General features: G+C 35.7%; 1 pseudogene; it reads left to right on the plus strand.

Moving 5' to 3' along the window:
* Positions 1-1,996: 1,996 nt before the first annotated feature.
* On the plus strand, positions 1,997-7,195 carry LOC108996766 (annotated as a pseudogene).
* Positions 7,196-12,329: the final 5,134 nt, after the last annotated feature.

Here is a 12,329-nt window from a genome sequence, read left to right on the forward strand (position 1 = left end):
GTTTATTTTCAAAGTTAACCTCATTTTATTTCTTTTATGCAAAACTAGTATATGAACCCCGCTTACCTGGACTTCTTAGCTTTTTTAGAATTTTCTTCAAAAAATTTGAGTCGACTATAAATCGTCACCTATAAAAATAATCACACAATTTCTGTAAGTTTTCAATCAATCACGGAATTCGATATTTAAGCCTAAACTTCTAAAATAACCTATTTTAATATCTCAAAACTTAAAACCCTCATAATCCCAAAATATACCATCACTTCTTAAAAATCACCAATATCCACCATGACCAACATCAAACTCAAAACACCAATATTTAAACCCGAAACAGCCAACAAATTTCAAAGCATAAGCCAATCTCACATAAACAATTCCATCATCCAATCCAACCGACCACCTTACTCCTCGGACTCAGTCCGGCACAACCAATAAAATTCACAGTAAATATAAATTAGCGCAAAAATACATTTAAATCTCAAAAGTTTTTTGGTAAAAATACTTACAATGCTATAATATAATTCTTGAAAGATCACGAAGGTGCTAGAAGCGGCAACGCAGCAACAAAACAGTGCGAAATGCACTGTGGCCGTGGGTCTAAAAAACTCACTTTTGAACGAGTGTAAACGAAGACCCGAGATTGATAGGATAGGACTTAGGGATATCGGTGAAGCTAGTGGTGGTGGTGGTTGGCCGTGGGTGGCGGCGTGGGCGGCAGTTTAATGCCAAAAAGCTCAAATCGAAGATGGAGATAGATGGGCTTCACCGGTGACAGATCGGAGCCAAGGATGGGTGCATTAGGTTGCTAGAAGGTCGATGATGATGTGGTGAGAAGATGGTGGCCGGAGGGGCGCGCGCGGGAGTGCGGTTGGTGGGTGGCAATGAACGCGGGAATCAAACCTGGGCACTGAGAGAGAGAGAGAGAGAGAGAGAGAGAGAGAGAGAGAGAGAGAGAGAGAGAGAGAGACGTCCGCGCGGGAAGGGAAACCAGGGGAGAAAAAGAAAAGAAAGAAAAAAAAAGAAAAGAGGAAAAGAAAAAGAAAAGGAAAAGAAAAATAGAGGGAAAATAAATGAGGTCCAAAACTCACAACTTGGGTCACAAAATTCCAACAAAAATTTATTTCAACACCAGAGTTTTAAATAAAATAAATTTAAATACAGTGACTAAGTAAAATAAAATAATTAAATCCAACAATACAATAATTTTTAAAACCTACAAACTAATTTAAATTAAGAGAATTTAAATGCATAACAATTATTAATATTAAGGAAACATGTCAAATTTAATTTTCACAAATTAAAAAAAATCATAAAAAAATAAACCCACTAAAATTTGAAAATTTAAAACAAGATAATCAAATTTTAAATTAATAACAAATAATCATTCAATTAAAAAAAACACTAAAAAAAATACGGGGTGTTACACTTATTGTGTTTTTAAGATATTGTAGTAACTAATAAATAAATATTTTAATTTTTATGTGAAATTATGTTAATCAGGTCAAATGGGACGTTATGCGTGTTAGTTCAATCTATTTACATTAAACGAGTTGAAATAAGTCGTATTGTGTCGCTCTATTTCTAATTAATTATTAAACTGGTTAAAATGAGTAACACGACACGATCCATAATTTAAATGAGTCGGATTAAGATTTGAAAGTTTGACACAATATTTATCTTAATGGGTTGGGTTCTAATTGACTTATATAGTCGAATGCCTATGACTTGACACAATACAAACAATGAAACAAGACCCGTAAACGTGCCACTTCTTGTCTTTCGACTCTAGAAGATGTAGTACTTCTACATGATTGAGAAGATATAGACTTTAAACTTCGGGAGAAAGTTTTTGGATGTTTTTTTCCTTAAAAAGAAGGAGACTCGAGAGTTTTCAATAGAGTAAGAAGAAGTGTGTTTCCATATATTTAACGATTTTTATGAAGTTTTAAAATTTCTTAGAGAGTCAAAAATATTACTTTTTCTTTCAAAGCCATCCATGGCTTCCATATCCATTGTTGTATTCCTTTTCATGCTCATTTCCTTTGCAGGTGGAAGATATCCACCAAATCAAAGTGGACATATAGTACTCCCCGGATCTTTACTCTCCCCCAGATCAGACTCAAGGTCATGGCTTTCTCCTACAGGCCGATTTGCATTTGGGTTCTATCAGAAAGGTAGATCAGATCATGATTTTGCTGTTGGAATTTGGTTGGTCGGTACTGAAGAGAACATAACGGTGTGGACGTCATTTCGTGATGATCCGCCGCTCACTTCGAATGCCTTGCTGGATTTTAACAAGGATGGCAAGCTTGTTTTGATGGTTGAAGAAGGAGAACATAAACTCATCACTGAAGCAACAGATCAGTCCGCTTCCTATGCCTCATGCTGGACACTGGCAATTTCGTGCTCTGTGACGACAAGTCCAATGTCATTTGGCAGAGTTTCCGTCATCCTGCCGACACCATTTTAGGAGGCCAGAGTCTGTTTAGGGGAAATCAACTCGTCTCCAGTTCAACCAAGACTGACCACTCAACCGGAGGGTTCCTTCTCAAGATGCAATATGATGGAAACCTTGTTTTTTACCCGGCAAACACTGAAGACTCATCAGGAGATGCTTATTGGAGCTCAGGCACTTACGGTATTTTCAGTCCCAATTCTTCTCTTTATCTCAATAATACAGGCCTTCAGTTAATCATCAACGACACCTATACATTAGACAGAGGCAGTTTAATCGTAAGTACTTATGACCCATCTCCGAGCGGCAACGTCATCAACAACAACAACACCATTTATCGCGCAACTCTTGACTATGATGGGATTCTCCGGTTGTATTCTCATGCCTATGATGAAAGTGGCAATTTCAGCGCAAATAAATTATGGGAATCAGCCCTTCCATGCCAGGTGAACAACTTTTGTGGCTTAAACAGCTATTGCATAGTCGATGACAACCAACCAATCTGTGTCTGCCTTCCTGGGATCGATATTTTAAATCTGAATAACAACAGGTCTCTTGGCTGTGAGAGAAACTTCTCTGAAGCTGAGTCATGTAGAAATGGGAAAGAAAACACAGAGTTTTATACTATGAAAACCATGGAGAATATGATGTGGGGAGATCATTCTTATGTTTATGAACCACCAATGTCCAAGGAAGAATGCAAGAAATCTTGCTTGGAAGACTGCAATTGTGGGGCCTCACTCATCTCCGAGAGTGGTTCTTGTATGAAACAAAATCTTCCACTGAGATATGTAAGAAAATATACAGAAAAGGAAGAGGGGCTCACGGCATTCATTAAGGTAGGGATGACAAGCTGTAAGACCCAGCTTTGCCAGACCCCTTTGAACTGGTGCGTTACTTTGAGCCTAAAATGTTTTGGCAGTATATTTTATTTTATTTATTTTATTTTCTTTTAGTTGATTAGAGACCCGAAGCTTTAGATGAAAGCAATACATTAATCTCGTTCAGAGCCTAGCCGTGAGATCGCGTGGGTCCAGACTTTATCGCACGGCGTCCAGCTAGTTCTATTTCATGCACGTCCATCCTTTCCTTTTTAATTAGGTTTGTTCTACTTTCTACTTATAGTTATGTATAAGTTTAAGTCTTCTCAACCCTAGTTCATGTGCCGCAGCCCTCATTTCACGCCTCAGCACATTAGAACTGTGGCCATTGCACCCGTCCCTACCCTCAAGGCTCCAAACCGCAAGCCTCATTCAGCAGCCCATCTACCCGCACAGCCATGCCAAGGCGTTTTTCTCCGCCGAACGCTGTCCACGCACACGGAACGACAACCACACAAAGTCCACCTCTCAAGCCGGGCGCCACCACCCTCTCCGTGTAAACACCATCTCGGTTGTACCTCCGAAAACAGAGCACCATCCCAGCCCAAAAATCCCCTGTTTTAGCCACCCAAAACAGAGGTTCTAACACCAAACCATTGTACTGCACCATTCAATCCAAGACGTCGCCTCTCGCTCGGAAAGAGGGCGCTGGACGCCCACAGGCCACCTCGGTCGTAACCACCTCCCACGGTGAGCATCTCTTTTGGTTTGCACACTTCTTTCTCTCTGCCTCTTGCTCGCTCACCTTACTCTCTCTTTTTCTCTCGTGCTCAGCCCAGCTCGACGGCCTCCCCACTGCGTTCCTGCTCTTTAGTCGCGCCACCACTGTCCCGCCAGCCAGCCATCGCGCCGTACTCCTCCATGCTCGCCTCGGTCTCCTGGGAGTAAGCCCCTGCCATCGCATGTCCGGGTGTTGTGATCCTCTAGTTTTGGTTCTTATGATATATATATATATATATATATTATTAACCTAATAGTTGAATATTATTACTGGTTTACCCTTAGTGTATGTTCCCGATTCATATTTTCGAATGAGGGATCTATTTGAGTTTATGTCATCTGGGTTTTGTTTTAAGTCTCATAGAATATTGTATTTTTGTTGTAGATGATATTTTAATAATATTGTCAGCTAAAGAAAGTAAACCTATTTTTTAAAAGGAGTTTTCATGACGTATTTTATAAGATTTTTTTTAGTAGTTAAAGTATCCTATCAATTTGTAATGCGTTTTTGGTATTTTAGATATTTTAATATTACTATTCATTGAGTTCCGTAATTATTATAATACTTATTCGATTAAATTATTGTTCAATACGAATTCGATTTAGTGGATATCGATGGTTTAGGGAAATGATGCTATTTTGAGGGTACGAGGACTTTAAGTTTGAGGAATTTAAAATAGGGTATTCTAACATTTTTGGCTTATGTATTGAAGTATGTGATCGACTGAAAATTTACGAAAATTACGTGATTTTATAGGTGAGGATTAATATGCTTGTTCGGCACTTTTGAGGAAAACTTTCGAGAAGCTAAGAAGTCCAGGTAAGCGGGGTTCCTATACTAGATTTGCATAAAAAGAAATGAACTGAGGTTGGTTTGTAAAAATGTGCATGTTGTTTTAAAAAGGAAAAGTGAAAAGCAATCTCAGTATATGTTTAGCATTCCCTCATGAGATATGTATGAAAGAGAAAAGAAATGTTTTTGACATGAAATGTGTAGACATGAGCAATATTTGACATGTTTCTGAAATATGCAAAAGAGCGAATTTGATATCATTGAAATTTTTATGCATGTGATATGAAATGATTTGGATCTGTTTTTGATCAAATAGAAATGATATGAATATGTTTCGCACGTGTTTTGATATGATATGGATATGATAAAACTTTGGCATACTTATCTGTTCTGAATATGGTTCTGATATGATGATACTGTTCACGTGATATGGTTGGTACCACCATGATATGATATGAGTGCACCCACTTTGGAAACAAAGTGGTCTTTTTACGTGTTCTTTCCTGTGTGCACACTCGGGGCTCCGAGATTGAAAAAGGGGAAGTTCACCACATGATACTGCCTGGTTTGGCCACCGGGGATAGCACAACCCTACCACGGGGGTTAAACATGGTATATGATATGATATGATAAGATGAATATGTTCAGTTATGTTATGCCAAAGCGTTTTTGAATATGAAATGGATCCTCAAATATGAATTGTTGACTTGAGTATGAAATGCTTGAAAAGTCGCTCTGATTTTCTGATAACACGTTTTGTGAGATCTGCATATAAAAATAAAATGTTTTGTTTCTGCATATTGAACTTTCTGAAAAGGCTCATGTTTACATGCTAGTATATGTTCTCTGCTTACTGAGTTGTTGATAACTCACCCCTTATCTCCACAATATTTTTCAGATGATTTGAATGTTTCAGTTGAGGATCAAGGATATGGAGCATGGGTGAAAAGAGTTAAAAATGATGGTTTAAGCATAGAAGGTTTATATGGGTATTGAGGATTTTCATTCAGTAAGCTTGTTGTGCTCTGATGATGTGATTTGTTGGGAGATTGACGTTTATATTAAGACTTTGTCTTGTCTTAGAATCGTTATTCTGGAGTAAGTGATGTAAATATATGAGTATTTTGTGCGATAGAGAAAAATTAGAGTATGTACTATGTGGAAGAAAAAAATGATTTTTAAGTGACATGAGTTAACTCTCCGGACCCTCGGGTACGGGGCGTTACAAGCATAAAGAGCGGCAAGACATCTGGTCTTCACCCAAACAAGCTGAAGATAGTCGTGCCCAAAAGCGCAATAGTGCAGATTATTCTTGTGACTTCTGCTTTTACTGTATTTTCAATTGTTTCCCTTGCACTCTCTTGCTTTTTCATTTTCAAAATTCGAATTTTAAAGTACGGAAGGCTGTTAGAGAATGGAGACTTGGGCCTGGTGGAGATCATCACCTTGAGATTGTTTTCATATAAAGAGCTCAAAAGAGTAACACATGGATTCAAAGAAGAGATAGGTAAGGGTTCATTTGGATCCGTTTACAAAGGCTCCCTACAGAAAGGTAAAAGACTTGTTGCAGTAAAGAGACTGGAGAAGTTAATCGAAGAAGGTGAAAGGGAGTTCCGAGCAGAGATGCGAGCAATAGGGAGAACCCACCATAGGAACTTGGTTCGCTTGCTGGGTTATTGCGCTGAGGACTCTAAAAGGCTCCTGGTTTACGAGTTCATGAGCAATGGCTCCCTTGCAGATCTTCTTTTTAGATCCCAAAGGCGTCCAGCTTGGACTGAGAGAGTAAGAATTGCACAGGATGTTGCTAGAGGGATCTTCTATCTACATGACGAGTGTGCGGTCCCAATTATTCATTGTGATATAAATCCTCAAAACATCTTAATGGATGAGTTTTGGACCGCCAAAATATTTGACTTCGGGCTGGCAAAATTCTTAATTCCAGATCAAACGAGGACATTCACAGGGGCGAGAGGGACAAGAGGATACATAGCGCCAGAATGGCACAAGAACATCCCAATATCAGTGAGGGTAGATGTTTACAGTTATGGGGTAGTTCTCTTCGAAATCATATGTTGCAGAAGGAGCACAGAACTTATCGTGTCAAACGACGATGAGATTCTTCTTTCTACTTGGATCTATAAATGCTTTGTTGCTGGAGAGTTGGAGAAGATTGTGAAGTGGGAAGAAGTAGATAAGACCGCCTTGGAGAATATGGTTAAGGTGGGCCTTTGGTGTATTCAAGACGAACCAGCTCTTCGTCCTTCCATGAAAAGTGTGGTCTCGGTGTTAGAAGGGAACATCACTGATATATCTGTTCCTCCATGTCCAACCGCTGCATCCATGTAAACTTTCGACTAAAACACAAAAGAATTATCTGCTTTCTGGTAGTTTTCATTAATTTGTGTTATGTATTTTACTCTTTGCATCATGGAAGGGCATATATATCTTCTATATAACATTCCTCCATGGACAGCTGCTACTACATCCATGTAAACTTCTGCCTGCAGCAGCAAAAGTCATTTCTACTTTCGTGTAGTTATTAAACTTATTATTTTGTTTCTTGTAATCTTATCAGTCGGAAAAATTCTACTCATCATACTCTACACCACACGCCACACATGATTTTTTTTTTAATTTTTTTTCTTACTAAATATATGGTGTATGGATGATGATCAGTAAAAGAATTCCTTTAATTTAGCAAAAATAAAACAAAAAACAAATTAAAAAAAATATGATATTTGGTGTAAGAATGATAAATAGAACGACTCTTCTCCTTGCAACATACGACGGAGATTGGAGGGTATCCTGTCCCTTTACGTGAGCACAATGGTTTGCCTAAGAGGTAAAAGGTATAATGGGTCTCTAATAGTTTTGACTGAAAGTGGGTCAATATATTAGCAAGAGTGATTTGGATTCTGAGATGGGTTGAGATCGTTTGTGAATAGTAGAATAAAAGTAGAATTATTTATTATATTTTATGTGGAAATTTGAGAAAGTTGTTTTCGGATTTGAAAAAGTTGTATTGTTTATTATATTTTGTGTATGAATTTGAAAAAGTTGTAATGATGAGATGAGATAAGTTGAGATGAGTTGAGGTAGGTTTTGAATGCAAACGAGGGATAGTATCTTATTACTCATAGGCCCGTCAATTTAGTGAATATACAAAGTGCGTGCTTTCGGTGCTCTAGACAAAATCTCAAAAGAGTCGACGGGTGATTTCTGTCCATGAACCTCTCATTGATGACCTTGGTTAGTTACATCTAAGTATGTGAGGCTGGATTTGAAGATCACCTATCTGGTGCCCATTTACATTTATTCTATCCATTTAAAATTATTTACAACGACTGCTTGGAAAAAACAACATCACTTTTCATAGTTCGCCTGGTATTCTGGTAACATCAATTCACTCAATCAAAGTTCCATATATTTCACCTAGTATTCTGGTAACATCTATTATGGTAATTACAACAGCTACATATATTTTTCGTTGTATTTGTGTTCTGTAAATGAGTGGTTTTGACTCTGTACTTCAAGTTGTTGCTCTTTGTTTTTAAAAGCTAGGTATTAAGCATTTACGGGGTGAGTTATTCTGCTATGCTCACATAGTCTTCCAAAATCAAAATACAATCTTTGTACTTATTCCGCTATGCTTATATGGTCTTGCCCAAGCTTCCTATTCTTGATCATCGTCTGAAAACATCCAAGACAATTGACATATTGTAGAGAGAAGGAGTGAGTTATCAACAACTTAGTAAGTAGCAGACATATAATAGTGTATAAACATGAGCTAGTTACTGAATGTAGAACTAGACAATTCATTACGGGTGAAACCGGTCTGATTCGGTCCAATTTTTTACATTTTTTAGGACGGAATCGATATACGCCGATTTTGAAAAACATAAGAACCGATACCAGATTGATTTACTACAAACTTTCAATTTTCCCGATTTCGGTCCAGTCGAGTCCCATTTTTTTGATTTTACAGATTATCTATGTTTATAATAATATGATGTTTTCATATACTAAACTATTAGTCTATTAATATTATAATATAAGTGCATTATTTTATAATAATTAACACATACTAGTATCGTATTAAATTTAACTATAATTGTAACGCCCCAGTTTCGGATGAAGTCATTGAGTTACTACCTGTTGCCTAAATCTTTTTTCACAATACAAATAAATATTCCAAAGACTCTATAAACACATCCTCATCCATTTTTAAAAACTTCATAACCATACATACGACAACTCAAGGCTTAATGTCAACATCCCAACAAATCTAGTCAATACAATCGATCAATCTACAAAAAAAATAACATTTCAATAATCTCAGTACTTATTCCTTACATTTAGCAATCTTGTACCTGTTTTCTATTCTCGATCCTCAGTCTAAGCATTCACTTCATCTGAAAAATATTATAGAGATAAGGGCTGAGTTATCAACAACTCAGTAATTAGAAAACATATGCTAGTATGTAAACATGATAAATTTCACATAATTCAGAACGCAGAAACAAAACATTTCAGTTTCAATATGCAAATTTCAAAAATACATATTATCAGAAAATCAGAGCGACACTTCAAACTGTTCATATTCAAAAACTAACTTTTCATATTCAAAGACTCATTTGGCACAACATGACTGAATATCTTCATCTTATCATATCATATTATTTCAGAGTATCATATCCGAACAGCGACCATGTTTAACCCTTGTGGTAGGTTTGTGCATTCTGCGGAAAGCTAAACAGAACATAAATCACCATGTTACCAAAGTGATTGCACTCAGAACAGAGATCACTATTATATCCCGTGGTAGGACTAGAGGTCACTATTATATCTCGTGGCAAGGCTAGAAGTCACTATTATATCTCGTAACAGGGCCAGAGGTTACTTTTGTGACAGAGCCAGAGCTCACTATTGTATCTCGTGATAGGACCAAAGGTCACTATTGTATTCTGTGATAAAGCCAGAGGTCATTATTATATCCTGTGACAGGGCCACAGGTCACTATTATATCCCGCGACAGGGCCAGATATCAGAGCAAAATAGAAGTACAATCACCATATTAGAACTAGAATTAGAGTCAGAACATAATTAGAATCACCGTATCAGAACCATAATCAGAGTTAGAACAGAATCAGAAAGTCATGTCAAAGGTTTTTTAGATGCCACATTATATCAAAACAGAGTACTAAAATTCAAATAATTTCACATTTTCCAAAACAGGTTCAGAACATCTTCATGTCACATGCAAGAATTATCAAATTTTCATATTCGCTCATTTTTCTCAATTCAATAATAGAATGCCAAAAATAAGCTCATGTCTACACGAGTTATGCCAAAAAGTACTTTATTCTTATACAGAATTTCACGAGTAATGCAGAACAAATAACTGATGTCGTTTTAAAGTTTTTTTCATAACAAAACATGCATATTTTTCCATAAATCAACTTCGGCCCATTTTATTTTTATGCAACGTCTAGCATAGGAACCCCGCTTACCTGAACTTCTTAGCTTTTCATAATTTCTCCACAGTAATAATGAACAAAAATCAATCGTCACCTATAAAATTATCATGTAATTCGAGTAAATTTTCAATTGAACACGTACTACGTAATTGAACTTGAAATACTTGAGTTACCTATTTTACTTCTTAAAATCCTAAAATTCTCATAACTCTAAAGTACCATAACTTCCCAATTCATTGATATTCACTTAATTTCTCCAACTATGACAGTAAACACTAAATTATTTACTACTGAAATCTAACTATAAATAAATTAATACCAACTAATATAATTTAAAACCCTAAATATTTTCTGTTAAACAACATTTTTGGCTAATCAAATACCAAGTAGACAGAGCAAAACAAAACTACTGAATTAAATTCTCTAATAACCAAAGTATCCTCTTTGTACTTAATCCATTATGCTCATGTAGCCATATACATACTTTCGATTCTTGATCCCCAGCTGAAATATTCAAACATCATTTGAAACTATTGTGAAGATAAGAGTTGAGTTGTCAATAACTTAGTTAGCAGAGAACATATATTAGTATGTAAACATGACCCTTTCCAGAAAGTTCAGAATGCAGAAACAAAACTTTTTTATTTCAATTACATATCTCAAAAAGTGTTATCAGAAAATTAGAGCGATATCTCAAACTGTTCATATTCAAAGACATTTAAGCATAACATGACTAAACATCTTCATTTTATCATATCATATTGTATCGTATCATATCATATACAAAGTATAACTCATGTGGTAGGGTTATTCTATCATTGGTGGTCAAACCAGACAGTATTAGAATATAAAATTTTCTCTTATTCATTCTCGGAGTCTTGAGTGTCTACACAGAAAAGAACACGCAGAAAACCACGTTATTTTCAAAGTAGGTGCACCCATATCAGAGATGTTGGTACCAACCCTCTAAGAGAATCAGAACCATCGTATCAGGATCAGAAACAAAATCATAACAGAATCAGAAAGTCATGCCAAAAGTTTTTCAAATGCCATATCATATCAAACAAAGTATTAAACATTTTCATATCATTTTCACATATTCAAAACGTAGAGCATCTTCATATAACATGTATGAAATTCACAAATTTCATATTCGCTATTTTGCACATTTCAGAAACAACATGTCAAAATATTATTCATGTCTACACTAGTCATGTCAGAAAACACTTTCTCTTTTATACAGATTTCATGAGTAATGCAGAACACATAATTGAAATTTTTTTCATATTTCTTTTCAAAACATATCATGTGAATTTTTATAAATCAACCTCAGTTCATTTTTTTTTTATTTTTATGTAAAGTCTAGCATAAGAACCCCGCTTACTTGAACTTTTTAACTTTCCTATAAATAGGCACGTAACTTGCATCAACTTCCAACCATGCGTGAGTATTTAATTAAGCACGTGCTTTACAATTAAGAACCTAAAATGCCTAAATAACCCATATATCCTAAACATATAATATATTTTCAACCTAGCTCACTTCAAAAATATTATAATGGTGCTCTGCCACATCTAAAATCAGTTCAACAATCAATTCAACTTAAAAATCTAACTCATCTGTAAAATCAGTATGCTTAAGATATTTTATGAATATATATATTAAATAACACTGAAAGTTCATTTCATAAAATAGACTTATTCATAATTGAAGTGTTAAGAATAAAACTTAATTTTATTATTTACTACAAAAATTTTAGTTTTAAAATTAATACTTAGTAATATAATTTAAACTCTTAAGTATTTATGTATAAATTTAGAGATTTCCATATCAAACCCACAACTACTAAGCCCTAGTTAATAATTAAGCCAAACATAAAACATGTTGCACATGAAAGGAGGGCCAAAATGGTTGCTGCCATAACCTAAACACATAGGGTAAAAATGTAAATGAGCATTCCATGTGAATATACTTACAGCTGAATAAATGATAGGTCACTTGTG

This window comes from Juglans regia, chromosome 1 (assembly GCF_001411555.2).
Source record: "Juglans regia cultivar Chandler chromosome 1, Walnut 2.0, whole genome shotgun sequence".
NCBI classification, from domain to species: domain Eukaryota; kingdom Viridiplantae; phylum Streptophyta; class Magnoliopsida; order Fagales; family Juglandaceae; genus Juglans; species Juglans regia.